The 24,260-nt window shown below is 36.8% G+C and overlaps 1 protein-coding gene across 1 annotated transcript in view; it reads left to right on the top strand.

Annotated features, from left to right (window-relative positions):
- The window catches only part of Nos (Nitric oxide synthase), a 2,633,257-nt gene that overhangs the window by 37,676 nt on the left and 2,571,321 nt on the right, over positions 1-24,260 (top strand). The gene's annotated exons all lie outside the window — the stretch shown is intronic.

The raw sequence follows: 24,260 nt of genomic DNA, 5'->3' as shown, positions 1-24,260 counted from the left end.
TATTGGCATAAATAAAGAATACTCAGAGTCTCTGCCAACTTTTTAACATGAAGACTACCAAATTAACCTTTGGTAAAAATTCCGTGTAAAAAATACCAACCAGAATGATAGTTTCCATTGAAATTCCTGTAACGCAAACTAACAGCCGCGGGCAAGCATACCTGCATTTGATAAAAACTACTCCTGGTATATTTGTAGGCAAAGCAGCAGTAACAGACAATAAAGGCTGCTATTTTACAATGGCTGTGATAACTAAAGAAGAGCCAGTAGAAATCGAGATCTCTTTGCAGGATGTAGTATATTTTGATTTCGATGATTCAGAAAATCTTGTTGACTCAGATTTTAGCGATAATGTTCCCAATATAACATTAGAGAGAAGAATTAAATATATTACGAAAAAACTTTGCCAGCTTTATTATGATAAGACAAGTTATACCCAAATTTCTTGAAGTAGTAAAAGAGTGCTTACATCGATTTTATACCAAAGGTGATGCTGCTTCACGTACATCGTATATATAACACAATATATCACCAACTCACAATTAACCTGTTTTTATTGAACACTATAGATACCCTTCTTTTTTATACAGAAAAGTTAGAGATTAGATCGAAAAGTTTTTTCAAAAAGGATCCATTAGATTCTTTTCTAGCCTATAGATTTGCCCGCTGTAGATTGTCTCTGGAAAACCAGGACTCAACGGAGAAAAGAGGCATTATTTCGTAATAGATGACATAAAATTAAACTCTTGAACCATCTTTTATGCTTTTCTATTACCTACTATTATAGAGATATTGGAGAAAATTGGTGAGTCAAAATTTTTTTCAGTACTTGATCTAGCTAATGGATTTCGTCAAATTAAAGTATCTCTAGAAGATCACTATAAAAAAACTTTTAACACTCCATATGGACATTACGAGCTTATTGGTATAACATATAGATTACATAGTGCACCAGCTACATCTCAAAGAATCATCAACTCTGTGTTATTGGGATTACAAGGCACATAAATTTGTATATTTTGAGATAATATTGTAATAACTGCCAAAACTTCAAAAGAACCTGAAATAATAGTAAGTAATTTATTTAATAGACAATCAGACGCTGGCTTAGGACCACAGCTAAATAAATGCAAGTTTTTGACTCCTGAAGTAATATATTTTGTACATAGAATAGGTTCTTATAGATCAAAACTCGATTCCAACAAACCTAAAGCAGTTAGAAAATTTCACAATACTAACAACTTGTGCCATAATTAGAAAATTTTTAGGACTTACCAGATATTATAGACTTTTTATTGAAGAATATGCTGTAATTGCAGAACCTTTAACTTTATTATTACGGAAAAGTCAAAAATTAGATTGTACTAAGACTCAGGAGAAGAGCTTTGAAAAATTGAAATCAGCCCTATGTTAAACCATGGTACTTGCACGTGCCGATCACAATAAACTATTTATTCTAACTACCAACACATTCATGTCAGCTTTCTGTGCTGTTTTAAGTCAAGGAGCACCAGGAAAAGACTATCCTATAGCCTACATGTCTTGCACTCTAAGTAAATGCGAAGGAAATTACTCAACTTCTAGAAAAGTGTGTTTAGCAGTAATAGCCACCGAAAAGAGTTTTTGACACTTTTTATATGGACAAAAATGTACAGTTTACTGATACAACGAGCCTTTGACATAATTGAAATTAATAAAAGACCCCATTAATCACCTAAATCGATAGAGAGGGAGACTTTGTGGGTACCGCTACACCTATAAGTAAGAACTTGGACGTTTAAATTCAAATGGTCACGTTTCATCGCACAACCCTGAAGATTCTCATGAAATAAATACCGTAAAGGATGACATGACTTTAAAAAAAAAATTCAGCTAGAGATATCTCAACATCCAACAGTAACAGAAACAGTAGCTGTTCTTATAGCTTGAGCTCCAACAGCGAGTATGGTTATCATAAAACATCACAGTCCCGTATGCTATCTTTAAACCTATTTTAAAAATTTTCCGACAAACAAGAACATCTATTGCACGTGCTGATTAAGCTAGCGATATACATTATCAAAGCTTAAATAATCTCGAATCCACTACTACAGGAAAGCAGGTAACAAGAGAAAGAAAGAAGGGCTCTAAAAATTTTGCTTCCATCAAACTGCCGGAAATGAAAAGTGGGCAAGGAGATCTCACTGGACTATTGATAGCTCAAAGGTTACTTCAACCCAAAGCTCGAAAATAACAAATTTCACCTCCTCCTGACATACCTATAACCACTTTAGAATCTGACAACACAGAAATTCCAGATACATTGAAAGATGAAGAAAACCAGCAATCACTGATACCTCAACGAGATAAATCTCTTCTTCCTAGCCTTTTGAACACTAACCAGATAAGCCATTAATTTCAACCACAAACGGTAATGAGTCACAACAAGACACTATTACTAGAGCCAGTGACTTACAAAAAGTATTGAACCCATCATTTTAAGTATCAACTGCCAGGACTTCAACAAATAAGAAAATTAAAACTGCTTCTCAAAAATTCGTAGAACTTAAGTTTTACACTGACTTATTAAGAACATTAAGAGACGAAATGGTTGCTAAAATAAAACGAAATTTTAAGCTGTAATTCACTGCAAGGAGATCATCAAAAGATACTTTGGAAAGCAGTCCTAATAAAAATAATGAAAAATAATATCCTTCAACTAGCAGTTTGCAAAATACAAATTTTGCTAACCCATCTCTCAAGAACAACAGGAAATTATGATCCAGAGTCGATCAAAGCAAATTTTTAGAAATTGAGAACTTTATCTAATAGTGCACTGGACTATTCTGATGACTCTAAGAATTTTATAATAGAAAGAAGCTTTCTTATAAGATCAAAATCGCCTTTAAGACGCTCCTAAGCTGTATCTACGGTAATAGGGGATGATATTAACAGTGTATGAAAAGAGCCCAATGTTTCTGTTATTGAGCAAAAAGATAGTGAAAAAGCCATAGTGGTTAAAAAAATGCATGGCAGTATACCTTATGCACCTTATCATTCAAGTTCAAGTAGCGAAATACATACACAAAACAACATCATGCCCTGAAGCAGAGTAACTTGATACTGTCTACTCGTTCTTCAGCCATCTTTGAAATGTAAGAACAGCAATGGAATGCTGAGCCTGATGACCAAGTTATATGTAAGAGAAGCACTATCATAAAAACTCTAACGAGACTAAAAATGAATTACCTCGAAGTATTAAGCACATGGAACTGTTTAACCTATGCAGAAGACAGCATTGCAACGTTTATTTTGGTCAACTTAACACTTAGTTCTACTAACACTTAATTATTATTAGATTTTACTTATATTTAAATTTGCAAATAAAATAAGACGCAACCACAAGCAGAAGACGTAAGAACAACTTTTTGAAAAAAAATTTAAGTATTCTGTTTGGTTGTTAAAGAAAGAAAAAAAAACGGATCTTTGCATCAAGATTTTTACTCGTGTTTAGCAGGTTGAGCAAAAGCAATAGAAAACAAAAAAAAAAGAAACATTGAGATAATTGAGGAAGGCTAAAATACGGTACATAAAAGTAGCGTGCTGTTAATGACACCCCGAATTGTGTAAAAAAACGAGAGAGAGAGAGAGAGAGAGAGAGAGAGAGAGAGAGAAGAAAGAGAGAGAGTTACGAGGCCAAAGCCTAAGGAGAGAATATTTAGGGGAATCGTAAGCAGATGTCCAGAAGTTTATTAAAGAGTCGTAGCAGGGAAGTCTATGAATGTGAGTAACAGAGAGATAGAGAAAAAGAGATATAGCACGAGAGAGAGTGAGAAAGAAAAAGTTTGTGCCTATGTTGAGATTTTTGTGGCATAGAAAGCGTGAGAGACTTGCGTACTCTGCAAGTTTTTTTCAAATAGTAAGATTCACTAAGGTAGTGAATTACCTTAACTTTTAGTGCGCATGTAGGCTGGAGGCCAACGCGTTGCATAGCGTTGAATAGCGTCCAGTGATCTTTAGTGTGTTGTGTTGGTAGAATGAACCATACGCTTTACTGAAAATTTTGTGTGTTGAAATATTGTTTCGCACGTTGCTTTCATTTCCCAGGAGCAGCTGACATCTGACCAGCTGCCTACGATGAAACCCCCTTTTACATGTGAGTTTCAGGTGTAGGGACAGCAAAGCCGAGCCGTGCGAGGTAGCACTAAGAGTGGTAAGTGAGCAGAGAACGTATATGTAATTTTTTTATGCAAGGTGATCGGGACGGCTTTGTATTATGTGTCTTCACACCGCAGAGCAAGAAAACGCCTCGTCACTTAGTGGCATCTCTTGTGGGGGGTAATTGTCGTGGAATAACCAAAGAAATAAACGATTATGAGTGTTAAGTCAAATTATTAAAAATAATACTTAGAGTACGCGAGATTTCACCGATGACGAGGGCCAAAAAATTTGTTTCGTCAGTGCAACGTTCTGATTTTTTTTTTAATCCACTTGTTTTTTCACCCGTTTTTAGATGTGTTGACGCACACAGGTTAGCTCGCGTTGGGTATAAGTGTCAGACAGATAGAGTCAATCAGTATAGTAAGTGTTATGAAAACTATTGTAAGAGCCAAGACAATTTTTCCGCAACTGCTTCTGCTGTCGTTGACTTCAAGCGCAGCCATTGTCACGCACCACCTGTAGCAGCTAATTTAATGCATGTTTTTCTGTGAGTAAGGAACAACTGCCTTACGTGCGTCGTCTTTAAAAATTTTGACGTGCACACTGAAAATGAAAAGGGAAAAAGGGTCGTGTAACGTAGAGTTTTGATAAACAATCGATGCCTGGAGTGACTTCTTGTCGTGAGTGTATTTAGAGAAGTACGGAATAAGGCGCCCGCAAAACGTTGTGCCAGCAGAGACACAATCTTTGGACAATTAGATGAGATGGATAGCGTAAAACCAAGAACAGAGACTGTTCTGGAAGGAATTATTTGCAAGACCGTTGGATGTAGTGATCGAATACCTTCATGATCGAGAGTTAAGTTTAAGGGAAAAAGTGTTGACCCTGCGCGATCGATTGTTGTGCCACTGGGTGTTAAAAATTAAGCCAGATTATCTACTTATACTGCGTTTCGAGATTGATGCAGCTAAATACGTGGAGGAAGAAGCTGATACGCTAATTGTGGAAACTTGCATTGAGCACGACAAACTAAGGGGATGACGGATGCGTAGTGCCAGAGCGAGCACGAGTGAAAATACAGTGGGTGTGGTGTTCTTTTGGAACGAAAACAATAAATGGGATCTAGAACTTGGAGTATCGCGATATTCTATCAAGAGTTCAGATGTGGGCTTCCCAGCTAAGGTTAGTAAGGCCAAGACCATCAGAAGCTTGGCATGCATCACGCTCATTGATTCGCTTAACTTTCTGCCACGGTCGTGCCCTGTTTCAGTGCCAGTAACAGTGACTATGACAAAGGTATATACGTCAATAATCATGTCTACGTTACTTCCACCTCGAAGGCTGGGACTATTCCCCCAGATTCTGATAAGTCTCTACTCCACTAGGCAAACGCTTGCCGTGAATTCGGGGTGTGTTGACTTAAGCGTGCTTAGTTTGCTTAACCACGAAAGAATTTTGTGATCTGGGAGAGCCATTGCACCAAAAGTGGCTGGATTTAATCAAAAGGCTGGAGGAGGAAGCAAGAAAACAGTGGGTTAAAGTGTGCATCAAACTTATGAATTAGGAATACCATATTTTAGAACCAGCCACTCTCCAATAATAAGATTGAAGAGAATTTAGTGCCAAGTTGTGAGAAGTCTCCTGCGTTGGAATTTAGTAAACTGATCTTCCATACTCTACCTCTTCTGAAAGGCACACAAATGGTGCTAGAGCGTCCTTCAAGCATGGAACCGAAGGCTGTCACCCCCATTCCCCCATCTGGTAACCCTAGAGAATATATCCTGCTGATTTGTGCAACGTGGCAATGAGGGCGCACGAATTGGAAGGTAACAACTAAGATATTTACCAAATCTTTTGCTAAATCAATAGAATAAGAATTGTCTCTCGCAACTTAGGTCAATCACAGGCAGGCTTGCGCTTAAGGAATAGAGAGAGCAAAAGCTACGTAAGCCGTGAGGTCAAGGAAAATGAGTTCTCTTTAAAGGAATCACGTGGCTTAGTGCCACGCTGAAATGACGAGTGAATGATTATTTCTCCGTGGTGGAGTGGAGACTAAAACTCGAGGGCAACGCGTGTGAACACAGGACGCAAGAGTGCCCAGTATCACCACGGTGTGTCAGGCCTACGCCAAGTTTACCAGGTATCAGCCTGATTTTGTTACTCCGAGCGTTAGCGCTTGGAGTCCACTTATCCAACTTCCGTATCTGACCCAACAACACCAAGAAGATACTGGAGAGAGCAAGATAGTGACAGGGACTAGAGAAAAAGAGAAAATGAGAGTACGGCTACGCAAGTCAGGAGACAAGGTTATAACCCCCAGACTGCCTATTATCCTCGAACGACGATGCGTATTCCAGGACACTTCTTAAGCAGTAACAGTGACAGAGAAGTCAATTTTATGGGCCAACGCATCCACAAGCATGACACGCGATGTCGCGATGCTTTGTGCCAGAATGGAAAGAAATGAGATAAAGAGGATAGATCAACAAGAAAATCGTACTTCCAAGGATTTTCAGAGTTGGAAGCTTCAGTTTTTTGCAAAAGATAGGAACCAAGATCCTGAAGACTTTCTCGAGCGCCAAGAGGTTTGTCACGTGAGCGTAGGATCAAGTAGACAAGAGTTTTATTGGGCAGTGCACATTATATTATTAAAAAAGGTGAGTCGATGGTACCACATGGGAAGAAGTGACATGGAAAGTGCTTAAGCATTCATTTTGGTGGCAATTCATTGAAGAGTAAGCCAGCGAAGACCTGCTTAAAAACTTGTGTTGGCGTACCCAGGAAAAAAGGAAAAAGGATAATAAATTTAAAACAAGGATAAGGCACACAGTGTCCCAATTTACCCAGCTACCATCAACCAAGTCTCTCACCATAACTGCGTATCCAAACTTACTTTTGGATCATCGGAAGGCAATGAGCAGCCAGCTCATACTGTTGCTGGACAATATTTAGAGGTACGAATGATAGTGGAAACGACGGATGGGCTTCAACGGCAAGTATGTGCCACCCTTTCGCCGGAAAGGATGCACGCTTCTAATGCCACGTTCATTAGCTCTCCAATGAAAGCTTTGATAGTATAACTTACAGAGGAGAACTCTAAGCAGTTTGTGGAGACAACAAAGCAGACTTAGGGTAAACATGCCAGTAAAACAAAAATCAAGGCTGAGGGTCTAAAAAGCCAAATACCGCTGCCTTGGTGCCTCCTTTTCCAGCTTAGATCCAGACTTTTTCAACACCAAGCCCTGTGAGTAAGCTGGTAGTGCAATCATTATATGCAGCTGCCGTACAAGTAACGCAAGTGAGCGTAGTACCCAGACCAGTAGCACCTATTTGGAGTGGGGCACAATGGCCATTCCCATTGAGGGAAAAAGCGTATCATACTCCAAGACCACTTCAGATGATCAGCTTTGGTAGGCTGCAGCTGTAGCTATCCCAGTTTTTACCAGAAGATCAAGCAAGTGGTAACACCCAGCCAGAAAACTTCGTGAGAGCATGCTTTCGGTGCAGTAGGATTGGGCATCAAGCATACCAATGTCCCGAGAGTTGTGTTACGCGTGCCGACAGAAAGCATATAGGTCACGTTGGTGCCCAAATAAACCACCAGAAGTCAATGGTGCTGTTGTAGGCACTAAGCCTCACACTAATAAGTTCTGCCAGATTTGCGGCTTGTGAAGCGTGATATTTGAACCTTTCAGCGCGTGTAAGAAACTTTGTGAGAGTCTGAGAAACTGGCAGCTCAGGGGCCAGTAAAAGGCTTACCTTCTAAGCCCCCCGCGGTTGACGGAGAGAGTTGTGTACCAAAAAAACTGAGTGCAGAGGTAGGGTGGGGTGGGCATAGTGAAGAAGAGAGAATAAAAAATTAACTTATAGGTAGGATGAAGAAAAGCCAGATACTGCAAAATCCGAAGGGAGGGTTAAGCGAGTTGTATCATCAGGTAATGTGACATGCAGTGAGAGTTTAGAAGACTGTCATGATGTATTAAGTGTCCGAAAGAACAGATAGCTGACGTCAATGAATAACGAAGAGGAGTCTCGTAGAAGTAGAGAGCAAAAGAAAGCGTGAAGAGGTGTTGAAGGTGAGCAGGACATTTAAAAATGGTTGAAGCCCAAGTTTAGAGCGTCACAGCCAGACTTCCAAGGAATAGAACCCATAACCAGCAAGCCATAGAAGGTGATACTTACAGTAGTAAAAATATTGAGGAAGAGGGTTGGTGAACAAGTGGCTGAATTTTCAGGGACTAGTCAAACCACGCTTTTCCCTTGACCCATTTTTCTCCTGCTGGGCGTACTAATACCATAATACTAATACTAATACCAAGATAAAGAGTGGTTTCAGGAATAGAGATGTCATCGGATTGCATGTAGGACTTTGTGAGGAGGATATCACTGAGGTAAGCTATAACAATCAAAACCATCGACGTATTTTATTGGTATAACAAGAACATAAGGCCCCGTTTAATCCAGGGGCAACGTCGTCATTGATCGGGTCAAAGTTCGCCGAATGATTTTAGCTGTTTAATTTCAATTATCAACCATCATATTCGACTACATGATGAAAATACTAAATGGTACAAAGTAAAATTATTACTTGAGTAGTCACTTTAATAACATTGTACATTTGTGTTTATTCACTTGTATACATTAGTGTTAATAGTAATTTTTACTATTTTTTAAAATAATGCCATATTTCTTAAGCAAGTATAATTTGTGATAGATACTCTTGTAGGAATGCTCGTGTATGAATCAAGTGCAGTTTCTGCTGAGGTATAAGTTGTCAATGTCGGTAAATTTTAGTCTTATGTGAAATAATTTAAAAGTAATATAAGGTACATCATTAGGAGTGATACATTTAGAAAAAATTTTTATTTCTTTCTCCGTTTCTCTCTACCTGAGGTTATATGTAACAGTAATTATTAAATTAGGTCTTCCAAAATTTTTCATTACAGCCATTGCATCTCAGTACTGTTTTTGCATATACTCTGCACTTCTTATAAATGCACATTGTAAAATTTAAATAATTCCTACATTATTATTTATTGAAATGTCTCAATTACTTAATGCACTACGTGTAATGTGACCTACTAGACCTTGATAAAGCTCAGTCTTTGATATTTTTTGATTATTATCAAAACAGATCTTTCTATTGCTTTCTATCAAACAGAAAAATGCAAAAAAAAGTATTGTATAAATGTTTTAACATGAAGTGTAAAACTGATAATTTTACTGCTTATTTGACAAGAAATTCCATACAAACAGTATTGAAACAAAGAAGCTTCATTTATATGTATATATTCCAGTATTATAATGGGAAAGCAGATTAATATATCTCCCACCCAGGCGCATTAAAGGTGCCTGATACCAAGTAAATCAGTGATGCGCAACGTAAATGGTGATGTTACATGCGTACTGGAAGTGTTTGGAGTGCGGCTAGACACAGGTCTTATGGGAGAAGTTTTATTTTTTAAGGCTGTGCCCAATATTCATCAGAACGTTCTTTTAAGTATGGATTTTTGTCAAGCTTTTAACATTGAAGCTAAGTTTGAAGAGAGATTATGGCGAACGAGTGGAGGAACTTAGGCCTCATTTGTAGGGAGAAGCGATCAGTCAGAGTGAACTATTCATGCTAAGTGAGTGGAAATAATAAAGATAGATGTAGACTATGGTGTGATGGATCTTACGGAGCATATGATAAAAGTTACCAATCATACGCCTATCCAACAACAGTTACAACGTATGTCGCCGAAAACGCAAGAGAGTGGTTATAGCAATGCGCCAGTGATGATTAGGAGATTAGATGGGACGTATGGATTTTACATCGATTTTCGCGATTTGAGTTAGGTGACGAAACGGGACGCGTACCCATTACCGAGCATGGACGCGATTTTGGACAGGTTAAAAAACGGTAGATACCTATTGAACAATGAATTGAAGCCGACATATTGGAAGTACAAATATACGGCTTTTTCAGCAGGTTTTTAGATGCGCTTTTTGACCCCAACCTGTATCCGATGGTCTTCGGTTACTTAGACGATATAATAATAGCAACTGATGACTGTACGGAACACTTATAATATTAGAAATTTTGTTGCGACGAGCAATGAAAGCCAGCTTAGCCATGGAAAGAGAGAAATACGAATTTTGTACGTCGAGACTGACTTATTTGGGCTTTATATTACATAACGAACGTTTGAGGCCAGATCCCGAAAAATTTACGCTTGTTTCGCACTATCCAGTGCTAAAGTACGTTAAGCAGCTCTGTTGTTCCTTATAGATGGTTGAAAAGTACAGCTGATATATAGATAACGATTCAGATGTAAAAACTCTTTTAGTCAAACTGTTGCGAAAGAGGCTAACGTGGAAGTGAAAAGATAAACAGCAAGACTCATTTAAAAAGCTCAAGTGAGCCTTAACAGAAGTGCCAGTATAAGCAAGGCCAGATTTTCAAAGACCATTAACGGTACAGACAGACGTGAGCAAGTACGCTATTAGCCCCGGGTTAGCCCAGAAGGCTGACGATGGTAAACACCCGATTGTATACGTCAGTCGTGTCCTTACTTCAGCCGAGAAAAGTTATAGTGTAACCGAGAAGTAGTGTTTCGCTATGATTTGGGCTTTAAAAAAGTTGAGACCTTTCTTAAAGAGATACCACTTCACCGTAATCACCGATCATACCTCGATCAACTGAATTAAGATTCACACGAACTGACCAGTTGGTGAGCTAGATGGACTCTTGAAATGTCACACTAGGATATGGAAGCCATACAACGTTAGGGGGAAATTAATGATGTGCTGAATGCTCTATTCCAGATATCGTAGTGGTGTTACACTACGGCAACTTTTATCATTTAAAGGTTGCACCTATACAAATTTCCTCAATACATCAATTACAATTAAAATAAAAGACACTTTGTCGTTGTAGTTTTTTAATGACGTCAATTAAATGAGATCTGCTTTCTACAATTCATCTCTAGCGTTAACATCGTAAAATAACCGTGGAAACTTGCGCCAAATAGATTTATGAAAAGTATGAGCATCATGTTTTTGCAGCCACTCTTTAATTTTTTTGTGTGAGATTTTGTTTTTATTTACTCTTATAAAACTGCAGACCTCAGAAAAAGCTGCTTAGGTAATTGTGAAATGCTGGTTAGGGGTGAAATATTGTTTCTCTAGCGAATTCATTATTTATTAATAGCGTAACAAGCTTTTAAAACTGCTTGATTTTGGAGTAGATGGATGTTCTACATGCTTATCATCATCAGATTTGTCATCGTGTACAGTTTTTTCCAAAAGTGATAAAAAAGTCTCGTGTTCAAATGTTTCTTCGTCTCCTCCAAGTGACTTTATATTACTGGTCCCATCTAACAGCAAGCTTGAACTGTCGCGATCCACGATATTTAAGAGGTCTGTATTTTTTACGAGTTCTTGAGAAGTGCTTATCTCTCAAAGTAATTTAGCAAAAATTCTTCTCCCCACTGATTTAAAATTTTTCCTTCGCCACGCAGCATCGATAATTAAATCGATAATATTTGACCCATCAATTTTTTTACCCTTATAAATTACTGTACCTAAACTATTTCACCTAATATTGTTTTTGTATTCTTTTTAATGTTTTAAAAGCAGTATAGATTTTTGTTGGTACACTTTAGGTACAGTACTGACAATCGTTTCTTTGCTTAGTCCATAATCTTCTGTAGTAGTAGTTATACTTTTAACTTCGTTTTCAGCAATCTGCATTTGGCTCAGCAATTGGCTCACGCTGTTTATCGATGAAGTATAAGTATCGGTGTAAAACTTTCAAGTATTTCTTCAATTTATCGTATTCATCGCTATACAAATTTAAATCTAGAATTTTTTTCATCGAGTAGTCTAACCAACTCAAGTTATCTCTAGCTGTCTGTGTAGTATGTAAAATAGATTGTGTGAAAAATTTATTTGCGGCTGTAGGAGTAGAAGAACTGAAGTTTTTCTCTACGGTAGTGGTTTCTTTTTTTTGTTCTTTGGAGTTTGTCTTTAGACAGTAAAATCATAAGATACCCATGACCTTTAGTTGTTGCGTCTCAATACAAATCCAATACAAACTTTGGATCTTCTGGATGTATCTGCCTTGCCAAATGTTGTATTTGTGCACGATCGCAAGGGTTTTTAAACACTATGATGTACGACATACTCAGACTTATGTCTCGCAAATTAGTTGACTTGTGAAAAATATTTTGTGTTATAAACATCACACTAATATTTTTATGATTACTCCCTTTTCTAAAACGATCTAACACAACATAATTCGACAACTCGTGCATCAGATCGTCCATGATTAAAAGCTTCTTAAGATGAGGATTGTTTAAAGAATCAAAAGGTTTAAAAGTCCCTCGCAAAATTCAATTTGCTGTCCATTTTTTTTAAAATTTTTACTTTTATAACTATTCTCCCACTCTGCATGGTAAAATAAAATACGGTCAAACGTAACGCTAGATATTTGTTTTAAATTATTTAACAATCTTTTAACGAAAACTGTTTTTTCGCAGCCGGTTAGACCGCAAATCACGCTTGTCCAGGGGTGTTGCCATCGGTTATCTATTATAACAACATTTTTCACACTTATAATAGTTTGATAGGTTTGTAATTTTATTTCTTTTCCGAAAAGCATACCTACGTACTATGTGGCGGCGTCCACGACGTTACGGTACTGTAGCTAATACGTAAGCTTATATATATTTATACCCCTAAATGGGTATAAAACTGCGCACAGATTACCTCTATGTGTGAGCGTCAGCTGGTTTGTCTCTACGTACACGTCAAACGACACTCTCTCCTTGTCTCAACTGCTCCCTTGGGTAAGTAACACGTGCATGCAGCGGAAAAACATTACCTGTCTTGGTATCTATCCATGCAAATGATTGACTAGCATATTTCTATTACTTACAAGGTAGTTGTAGTACCTTATTCAAATTTTGGAAGATGCAAGTCCTGAATGGCTTAGTTGGTTAACAATTTTATTCGTATGGAACATTGATTTAAGTTTAACTCTTCAGTACTTGCATACTTGCAGTTTCAAAACTTTACCACATACAAGATCCCTAGCTAAACATAGGTTATCCCTATTATCTTTCAGTAAGACACCTTTTTTACTTAAACTATTTATAATGTTTTCTGGCACTTCCCAGCCTTGAGGTAATTTAACATAAGTCACCTTAACTACTAATGTTTTTGCGATGTTATTTACTCTCATACTTTGTTCGATTTTTTCGCAGAGGCCCCAGATATCTTGAAAATTAATTTCATTTATTAATTCGAAATATATACCAGCCAGTTCTTTAGTTAACGCGTCAGAGTGCAAGTCAATACCTACAAGATAATTACTTGTAGTGTAATTTTTTTAATAACACTAATAAGTTCCTGTAATCCATTTTTAAGCCATTCCAAAGTATTAATTATATCCGTAAATTAGGTAATTTTGAATCTTATAGCGTGACACGTTGTTTTAAACGATTAAGCAAATTTTTCTCTATCGCTTCCCAGTATAATATATTTTATACCTCTTGTTATTTCCGGTTCACCCTCGGTCTGCACGGCGACGCTTGCAACACTTCTCCCATGTTGATGTTCGCGAGGCGGCTGCTCCTGAGGTTGTTCAATAGGAGTACTCTCCAACCTATCAACTCCATCTGTAAGATGAAAAATAGTTGTTAGAATTTTATGTGAGACTTTTAAGAATTATTTATATACAATTTTATTTTTAAATTTACCTGTGTTAGTGTAGCATGTCATAGTTAACCCCGACGGACTGGGTATCGGTTCGGATACCTCCTCCTGCGAGCGGTCAGACTAATTTTCTATACAATATTGTAAAACAAATGTAATTAAAAAGGTAAAAGGACCCCGACGGTCCAGGCATACTATCATCCAAGGAGTCCTTCAGCTTTCTCATTAAGGTGCTGTCAACGTTTGGAAGATTTTCACTATCTTCAAAACATATTTTGCCAACTAAAAAAGAGATTTCGTTTAATTTTGCTCATGATGCAAAATTTGGTAAGTATAAGAAATTTTATAAATTAATATCACTTACGACTTCTATCGTGTGCCTCGTACATTCTCTTCAACATCGCGATGTTCCTAGCTAAAGATGGTAGACATTCCACCACAGTTTATATAGCTATAGGACTACGCACTAGATAAAGGGGTATAACACGACAGCGTGCACGTCCTCCAGATGAAAGGTGAAAAGCTCCTGCGATACTCCTCTTGATTTGTTAACTGAGTATACAGGCAGCTTCTCGCTAAACCACTTGTCAGGGTATGCTTTACGCGCATTTTTTGACACGATAGTCACGTATCGCGCACAAGAACGCACTACCTCGTACAACGCTGCGATATTAGATGCTTTCTTTTTTCTGGTTTCTTATTTTACGGTGTAGCTAGCAAAAAACTTGTAACACGTTGTAGAGAGACACCGAAGCAACTAATTAAAATAGTTTAGCTAGCAAAAACTTGCAACATGCCGTAGAGATACACAGATACAGAATTTAAATAAGTGTAAGCAAACAGAATAAGTACACTGTATAAGACTTTGAAGTTAATTGAAAATGTTAACAATTTCGAACAAGATGTAACACGTAAAATTATAGTAGCGTATCAGCAAGAAAAATGTGATGCAGCTGAGAGTGTTAAAGAAAGACTCATTTTCTTTTACAATTTCTAATTTCTTTTTTTTTCTACCTACTTCTATATTTTCTCTCCCTTTTTTTTTACCAAAAATTTTGGCCAACGTATAATAAATTTAAAAGGTGTGCGCACTCACATAAGGACACTTTAGTCATAGTCTGGAAAACTCTACAGTTACGGTATGATAAACTTCCACAGTGGTTACCTAACCTTCTTCATATTTTGGAAAAGATTAAAATTATTGCAGCTGAGGGACAATTGCTCACATCTGCTGCCGTTACTTACTTTTCTCTACAGCCTTTTGCAGATATTTTCTGTGTAACTAAACAAGAGCGCTTTTCGGGCTTGAGCATGTTTTTCCCACAGCATTTTATATGATAAAATAAGGGTATATTATATATACTATCTCTGTTTTCAAACGCAAGAGTCTCACTCTTCTATAGACTCATTAGTCTTCCTTGCAACTTGGATAACGGCTGACATAGATTATTTTCGCAGCCCCTGCAAAATTTTGTCGGTTAAGAGATTTTTAATTTTACTGCATCATACGAAACTGTATAAAATTGCTTGTGTTTAATCAAGACAAACGCGTTTTTCATCGCATGATACCTTTAAACATTTATCAGATTTTATTAATTGTACAGAAAATCCAAAAGACAACAAAAGTGGAATACAAAGGAATTCAGCACTTTCGTCGAAATATATTACATTTTTGTTGAAATATAAGGAGTTCAACTATAATGTCTTGTTCATTACACCACCCTAAATGGTAGCCTTTTTTTGTCACATCATGGATTCTTCGAGATGTCAGATCCTTATGGAAAAATTCTCTTATAGTTTACCTCCCTCATTATCTGGTTGTACCTTATATGATTGTGTACTTGCTGGTCCCAAGCTCCAAGAGGATATTTTCGCAGCTTTATCTGGTTGGCGCATGCTTAAGCATGTATTTACTGCTGACATAGTGTGAATTTTCTTGCAAATCCTGTTGAAACCTGAGGATCGTAAGTAGCAATGAATTCTATGACGTGAGAGCCCTGACTAGACTCTTGCTCATTTTAATTTACATAACATGACGTAGGACGTCCGTACCATTTCGTTTATTTCTGAGTATTGAAGCAGTAAGCCCTGCAGGAACAAGCCTAATATCCCTTGTAAGCTGATATTTTGCTTCACACTTTGTGTATGAATGATTTTGAGGTCAGTGCATATTATAGATCTCAAATTTTTTTTTGTTCAGCAATAATAAATATCTACCCTATGGGCTAGCAGATTCTCACTTAGTCAATAGGCATCTTATGTATAAGACTAGTGTTAGAAGAGTCAACTGTAATCTAAATGCCTGACTTAAGCTGTAAGTATTTTAGCTTTAGCACTCTAGTGAAATTCTAAATCAGACATTATCCCAATAAAAATATCTGTCTTTTCAATCCACTGAGTCACTGACATAGCATATAGTATTTTAAAAAATGGCCTGCCTTTTTGATCCCCAATGCTTTGTTCCTGTAGTTTAAGTTTTAACCAAGATTTCAATCCAAGATACCTGGCTTCTAAACGCTTCTTGGGATAGTCCATTGCTGAATGCTTTGGCAAAAAAATGGATTAAATTTTATGAGACTTTAGTCAAGCTAGAGTCTATAGAGGTACTAATACGGCTTGGCACCAAATCTGAAAATGCACCACATATCAAGTTGCACGGCTTTTGCGGTTTGTCTGAGCATGCTTATGCAGCTGTAATATATTTATAAATTGCTCTACCAGGAAAGCCTGTCAATAGTGTTGCTTAAACATATATGGAACCAACCAAGGTCCTACGCATCTCGAAGCTAGAGATCAATTAAATTAAAACTCTGCAGAGCGAAATTATCATGCGTGCTAAACAGTGGCCATTTTAAATAGGTAGAAGTAGGGGACTTCTCTAGTGTAGCAGTTTTGTCAATACCTTCTTTAGATCAGCTCTCACTTGCTGACTAAGAAGTGGTCCACACTCGTACGCACACATACAGTTATTGTATCCAGTTTTAAATGACTTTCTTATTATTATGAAATAGGAATCAAGATAAAAATCTCCAGAGTTAACTTACTTTTGCCTCTCATCCAGCTTTCCATTTCGAAAACAGTCAGTGCTTTAACAATACTGTCAAGCAGACTTTGTGGAGGCCAAAATCTGAAATAGTGAGTAAGCGTTGCGTTGTTGAAATTTTGCTTTTTTTAGACGTACTGAAAGTAATAGTCCTACTGTAATAATAGCAACTTCACTAAATACTTGTAACGATGAATTTTGTGTGCTTTTATTGGTATTACTGGAAAATTTTACACTTTTAAATGTATTTAGCAATGTTGTTGCGCATTTTCTTCCAACAATATTTTTTTACATTTATCGTTAAGTTGTATCTTTACTTCTATGACCTCTTAATAACCTTGCGTGACTTTCCATTAATTATTTTTTGTCTTCTAGGGATGGATAAAAACATCCACTACAAAAAACTTTTATCTTGAAAAAAAGAGGATGTAATTCTTCGTATAAAATTAATGGCATTTATTTTCTACAGAAGTCATTCGTCAATAACCTTTTCTTTAAAATGGTAGCGTTGTTTACTTTCTGTACAAACATAGCATTTACAAGATTTTCAAAGCATGTTTGTGAAATGCTAGGTTTTGATTCCATCATAAAGTTTTCATTCACGATTTGTAAAAATATGTAGCGATTTCAGATATTGTGTTGTATTAACGTCTTCTAAATGAAGTTAAAAATCTAGTAATTGTTCTTTCACTATAACTTATACAGCTATGAGTTTTTTATTGCATATTATTTTTAAATCTACAGTTTCTCAGACGAAATTGTTGTTATTATCTTAGATATTAGTTAGATTTTTACGATTACTAAAACATGCTTATTTTATTCACTGTAAAAGATGTTTTCGATGGATTTCCAACATGGCTTATTTTTCTAGTTACCATTTTGATAGGAGCCGAGTACTTATTTTGCTGTACGGATAGTGGTACTGTTGTATGGCTTGGCTGCAGTAAAATATTTTAATTGAAAGTTTCATTGGTATCCTTATTAGTTTTATTATTTATGTTTCTTAATATGATTGGTTATTGTTTCTATGTTCACAAGTATTTTGTTAAATCGGTTATAAGGATCTCATGTACAGTTTATCATCAGAGTGTTGGTATGAACTTTTCATAGAACGATTTATGCATGACTTAATTAAAGATTTTTCCGCTATAAGACTTTCGTTATTAATTAATTAAGTTGTTTTTTTATCAGTCCATTTCTTTACAGTGGTGAAAGAGACTTAATTTAAAGGATATATTAGAAGTAAATATATTTGTTTTTAATTTAAGTTACTACCGTCATTATGATTGGTAGGTAATATAGGTAAAGATCTTATCTCTCTGAGAACGCTTTTACGTGGTATTTTAATTTTTTTTTGTACATATTTTACCAAAATGAGTTTTGATCTCCATTTTTCAATAAACCTTTATTCGTTCCAAACCTTTTTACTCTAAGTAATAATTTTTAAATCGCGTAACTACTTTTTTTTCCTTTATATACTTCACTTGATTTTGTTCTAACCGTCAAAAAACAAATTATTAGTTTGATTTTATTCTCGTTAAACTTAAACTTTTTTCGCCAGGACAAATAAAGTCAGTGTCTGGTAAAAATATTACAGATTTTTCATTAAGGTCATCGGCTTAGGATGTTCTGAAATAAATTTTAATGTGAGTCTATCTTAATAAAATTTCTACGTATTTTTGGTTAATTCTATGATTTCACTGATTTACGAATTTTTGTCATTCAAGTTTTTTTATAGATTCTGAGGGGTCTCTTTTGCAGGTGCATTTATTAGGCTTAGTGTTAATAAGAAGCTCTGTCATGGTATAAGCGTATTGAATTGTCAGTCTCTAAACTATAAAATATATGCGATATTGGGTTTTAATTACAAGTTTTTTATATGAGTTCTAAGTTTTTTTTTCTAAGCCTCACTTGCAATCTTTTTACTGTGAGAGGTGCATTTAATTAACTTTGTGTGCCTTCTCTACCACAAGGTACTTTTCATAGTGTATCTTAGTTTGTTTATTTTTCTTTAGGTGCTGATTGTACACTTAACTCTAATTGTGTCGAAATGAGATTGACAAGTGTTTGTTGACGAAATGGCAATTAAATTTGTTTAACTTTAAAATTGTCGAAGTTTGTTTGATTTTTTTGTTTTACTAGTTCTTAAACAGTTTCCAATGTTTTTGGATCTGGTTTAATTTTATTACTACCTATTTAATTTTCTCAATACATCACTATTGGCATAGTCAATTTGCTTTTGTGAAGTTTTTAAGCATACCGTTATGTTATTAAGAAGTCAATATAACTAAATGCCTTGCATTCCTGATAAATTTGCGTCCATTAACTGTTGAAATATTTCAGATGCATTTCATAGCCAAAACGGAATTTCTACATATTTCTAATGACTATTAGGTGTGCTTAAAGCAGGTTTATGTCTATCGGCAGGATGAACTCCTATTGAATGAAATCTACTAGCTAGTTCAAAAACAAAGTAGTGATTTGAGCCTTTAATTCGCTTTTATTTGCTTTTATCTTTTAATAATTTTTAGTAGTAGATAGGCATTAGAGATGGGTTTTCCTTTAATGTTGCAGTAATCTAATACTGATCTAAAGTTTTTTATTTTATTAGCGCTTTCTATTTTAGGTACTTTTTAGAGAGGACTACTATAAGCGCTGTTTGTTTGAGTGATTGTACCGTCTGCTCAGAATTTTTCTATTTGAGTTTAAGTTTTTTTGCGTAACAATAGGTGGCAACAGTATTGTTTGATAAAGATATGACAGTTGTTGGTCATAGGTATTTAATGTGTCATAAAAGAGGTATAAAAGGCCTGGTAACCTGGAATGTAAAATAAGTAAGCGTAATTTTCTACAATTTTTTTTTCTTACAGTCTAACTTTTGAGCTATAAGGTCTTATTAGCTCATCAATGATAAATTAAGTGAAATTTTTGATGTCGTATACATCGTTTTCTTTTAAGTCAGTGTCAAAAAAATCAAATTTTAAGAAGCATCAGGCTTTTGCGCGGATTTTTTATTTTCACCGGCTTATCTCTTGTGTTTGCAGTTGTTGTATAACAGTCAGATTCTTGACAATCTATTACTGCTTTGACTATATTTCTTCCAGGTTCAGTAATAATTCTAATAAGATAAGCATGACTGGCGATCTTGTTTCCAGTTGGTACACAAAATTGACTTTAAATTTTGTTTAGTTTCCATGGTTAATGGTTTTTCTTGTTGTTTTTTTTCTTTTCTTTTTTTTTTTTTTCAAGTCAAGAGAGCTGAATTGATAATTTTGATATCGCAAAGGTATACGATTCATTGATTGGCTCTGTTTCATTAATTCATTTGATTTGCAATTAATCCTAGTGCTTCCTTGCGTGGGCAATAGATCTTTTAATAACGGTACATTATTTAATGCTAATTGTAGACTCATTCGTGAAATTTATTATGTGTCGGATATACTCATCCTATCAGTGCGAAAAGTGCCTATTTTCTAACAAGCTTTTTTTTTTAATTGAAATGTTTTTATCACAATTTAATTTCGTGCTATTCTTTACTGCGTTGAAACTTGTAAGAGTTACTTTGTGACGGGGTCACTTTCTCTCCTCAGAGCTACGAGTGCCAGAATTCGAGTCAATCACGACAAGTGATAACGTTAATTTTTTTCTAATACCTTTATGTGTGTTTGGTCTTATTTTCGGCGTTACTCGAGAGGCAAGAAGACAGCGCCTAAGCAGCAGAGAACGCCGGTTACCGAGGAGACAAAAAAAACAAAGGAAGCTAGTAGAAAATGGAAATGCACGAAGGGTTTGGAGAGACAGGCGCAAAATATAATAATTCGAAATAAACCTGTATGCATGCGCCTATATCATACATAAAACGCAAGTGAAGTTTGTAATCGCCAAATTTAATTAAGAACAATAACATGGTATTGTATCTGAAGCTGAAGAAAGGCGCCAATTGTGTGTAGCGTGGAAACATAAGCGTCGGGATGTACGGAGGGAATGTAAAAGGGTATGGACGAATGGGTTTGATGGACTAGGATTAAGGACGAATCAGTGGCAGTCTAGACAGAATAAATGAAAATAAGTGAGACGGATGGAATTAGCGAAAATCTTCGCGAGCCAGAGGCCCTGCAGTGGGCCACTTCTTCACTAGCTCCCGAGCAGTAGAGACTGTTGAGTACGCGCGCGCTTTAATACACGTATCTTTCCGCAAGAGACTGCTGTAAACGAGGCGATCTTCTCCAGGCCCACATCTTCCTCCAGCACTACTCCACCATCTGACGATCCCGAACGACCAGGGTGGACGAGAGGACGCACCAAATCACGAGAGCGAGAGAGGAAGGTTCAGGATGCAGGGAAGGATGGCCCGTATCAAGGTAAAGCCGCGAAGCGCGTAGAGTAAGTAAGGGGTGCCAAGCTGTGCTGGAGAGCGCGAGTGAGTGATACCTCAAGCCGAGGCTTAGAGAGTGAGGATCCTTGGGGGATTAGTGGGAAGGGTGTCCGGGAGGCTCCTTGGTGCCGTGGCGAGAAAGAGAAAGAGAGTCAACGAGAGAGAGAGAGAGAGGGTGAGCGCGTGTGACGGTGTGGGAGCTTGCCTGGCACAAGAGTGAGAGGGACGTGGGGGCCACGAGGGTTTCCTTCATCCAAAGGAGTAGATTCACCAGGGTGGAGATACTTCTAAATCGTCGGGGTGTGCGTGGGCTGGTGGCCCAGGGGGGGGGTGTAGCGTCGGATAGCGCCCAGCGACCTACAGTGAGTGTACCAGTGTTGTGTAAGAATAATAAACCATACGTCGTAGCAATTCTCTTGTGTGCGTGTTATCTGATTTTTCCACGAGTTGCTTCCTTTTCCTAGGAGCCACTGGCTCCCGACCAGCCACATGCGACGGAACCCCCTTTTGCATGCAGATTTTAGGTGTAGGGACAGCAGAGCCAAGTTGTGCGAGGTGGCACTAAGGTGGCCAGGAGGTGGAGAACGAGCGCGTAGTTTTTCTTTGTGCGAGGCAATCGGGACGGCTCTGTATTACGCGCCCTCACGCCGCAGAGCCAGAAAACGCCACGTCACAACTTCCGTGCCTGAATCTAATATGAAATCTTTCGAATCATTTCGAAATGTATGTTTACCTTTGCTTGGTGAAAATTCGATTAGATCTGCTGCTACGACACCCCACGGTCATTCGACGATTCGTTTGCCTATGAGTCCCCTAAATTTCTGGCATATCTTGCACGCTTTCACAAAATTTATAACGTACTAATACATGACTAGCCAATAATACTCACATGCTACTCGGTCATCAGTTCCTTCTATACCCATATGCTCACTTGATAGCACACAGTGCGCATCAGATCATCACCTGCTCTTTGTATTTGTCCAACACTACTAGTCACTACTTTTTTTCTCGACATACGATTGGGCTTAATAGAAAATTGACCTAATACCTTTATCATTTTCTGTCCTTAGATGGTGAAAGAATTAAAGAATTTTTTTACTCTCAAGAACTCAACCATGTTCACAAGGAGCGTGTTAGCGAGCAGGAGCATAAAATTGACAAAATTTTGAAAACCGGAGGAAAAGGAAATAGCAAATAACACTTTGTTAGTTGGGTAGGATATCCTGAAAAATTTATCTTGTGGGTATTTATCTAATAACAGTAGTATGAAATATCTTCCGACCAACACAACAACAAATTTTTCCACATAGTTACCCCGTGAAATCGAGCTAAGTGGTAAATGGAAAGTAGAATTTTCCGAGATTCACGTACCATTCACTATTTTGCATAATCTACGAGAAGAGGCAATGATAAGCAAGCCGGGTAAAGACAAAAAAGTTGTATTCAACATGGTACTTATGACTCTGTACATAGTTTATGCAAGGAAATACATAGAAAATGGTTACAATATTATTATAAAGATAAGAAATGTCAGCAGCTAATTTATGATCATCTAGGTGGGTTTGTATTTATTGGTTTTCCAATAACAGGACCTGGACGTACAAGAACGTGTGAAGAAGCGCCTGTTTTTTCCACTACAGTAATATATAATATTGAGTTCGAGGAAGGGCTGATCGAGATCGAGCGTCACCGTGCCGATATAAGAGGGGATTACAGGTTAATGTTTCACGGTGAACAGCCTGCGAGCTTATGAAGAGCGGTACCTGATCAACTTTTTATCTATTCTAATATATGTAAACCACGTATTGTTGGTGATACATTTGCACCCTTGCTGCAGATAGTAAATTAAGCAACTCAGGAAATTCATTTCAGAATCACAATTGTCAACAGGTATACTCCACCAGTCAACACACTCCTCCTCAATAATAGATTTCATACAATTGATATAGACATAAGAGATCAATTTGGTAAATAAATATTATTTAAGTTTGGGACACTGACCGTGGTATTACATTTAAGAAAAGTTTTCTTGTCAGCGAATCGTTACAAAATGGTTTTTTTACGAGGGGTATCACACACAATACGAGAGTGGAATAAAAGTCAAGCATGTGTTTGCGGGGTCGTATAGACAGAGAGGGCACGAATTAGGCTTTTTTTTACTGGACTATTTCAGAGTGCTATACCCTACATAGTCAGAGGTGCTCGTGCCGTTGTAAAAGAAACTTTACGAGCGGGAGTAAATATAATAGAAGATGTTAGAGAGAGCAATATACCTTTTGAAAACGCATTCAAGAATTAGATAAACAAATCCAGAAAAAATTTAAAACGTAAAGGTACAGAAAAATTGTGAAGATAATGGAAGGATGGGGATATAATGGCTTACCATGTAAGAAAAGAGCACAGTCGTGACATAGAAGTGGTGGTGTAAACATCTTATTAAAGAATGCAAAAAAAAAAAAAAAAGAAAAAGTTGAACGAAAATAGCTCAACGAAAAATAGGTGCACGTAAGAAAAATAGTAAGAAGAAAAAATCAAACAGAAAAGTAAAAAAAGTTGGTTGTAAAACAAAGAAAAAGGCGGTAAGAAATATAAAATTAAGACCTGTAGATATTTTTGGATAATAATGTCTTTCCTACATAGTCATACGGATCCTTGTCTGAAGAGCGAGTTGGATTTATTTTCCGGTCCTCTCACGCAGACAGCATTAGAAACTAATTGATGGGTGCATTACAAACCTCTTTCGTCTTTAAGCAACGAAAATCCCATAGGATTTGTTATCAGTTTTCAAAACAAGGATTACATCGACTTGGCCCATACGATGCTCAGAGTAAATGTCAAATTTACACCTTACAACAAGGATGAGGTTGCGTTTGTAGCTCCAGTAAATACTTTTTTACACTTAATATTTAATCAGGTAAAGGTTTATTTTAATCAAAAAAACTCGTGACTTCTCAAAAAATTCTTACCCGTACAAAGCATACATTAAAACTCTTTTTAATTACG

This window comes from Copidosoma floridanum, unplaced genomic scaffold (genome assembly GCF_036245765.1).
Source record: "Copidosoma floridanum isolate Cflo_tuat_1 unplaced genomic scaffold, Cflo_Japanese_pri ptg000020l, whole genome shotgun sequence".
NCBI lineage: Eukaryota > Metazoa > Arthropoda > Insecta > Hymenoptera > Encyrtidae > Copidosoma > Copidosoma floridanum.
The sequence above is the reverse complement of the archived record's forward strand: the minus strand, read 5'-3'. Positions and strand labels throughout refer to the sequence as shown.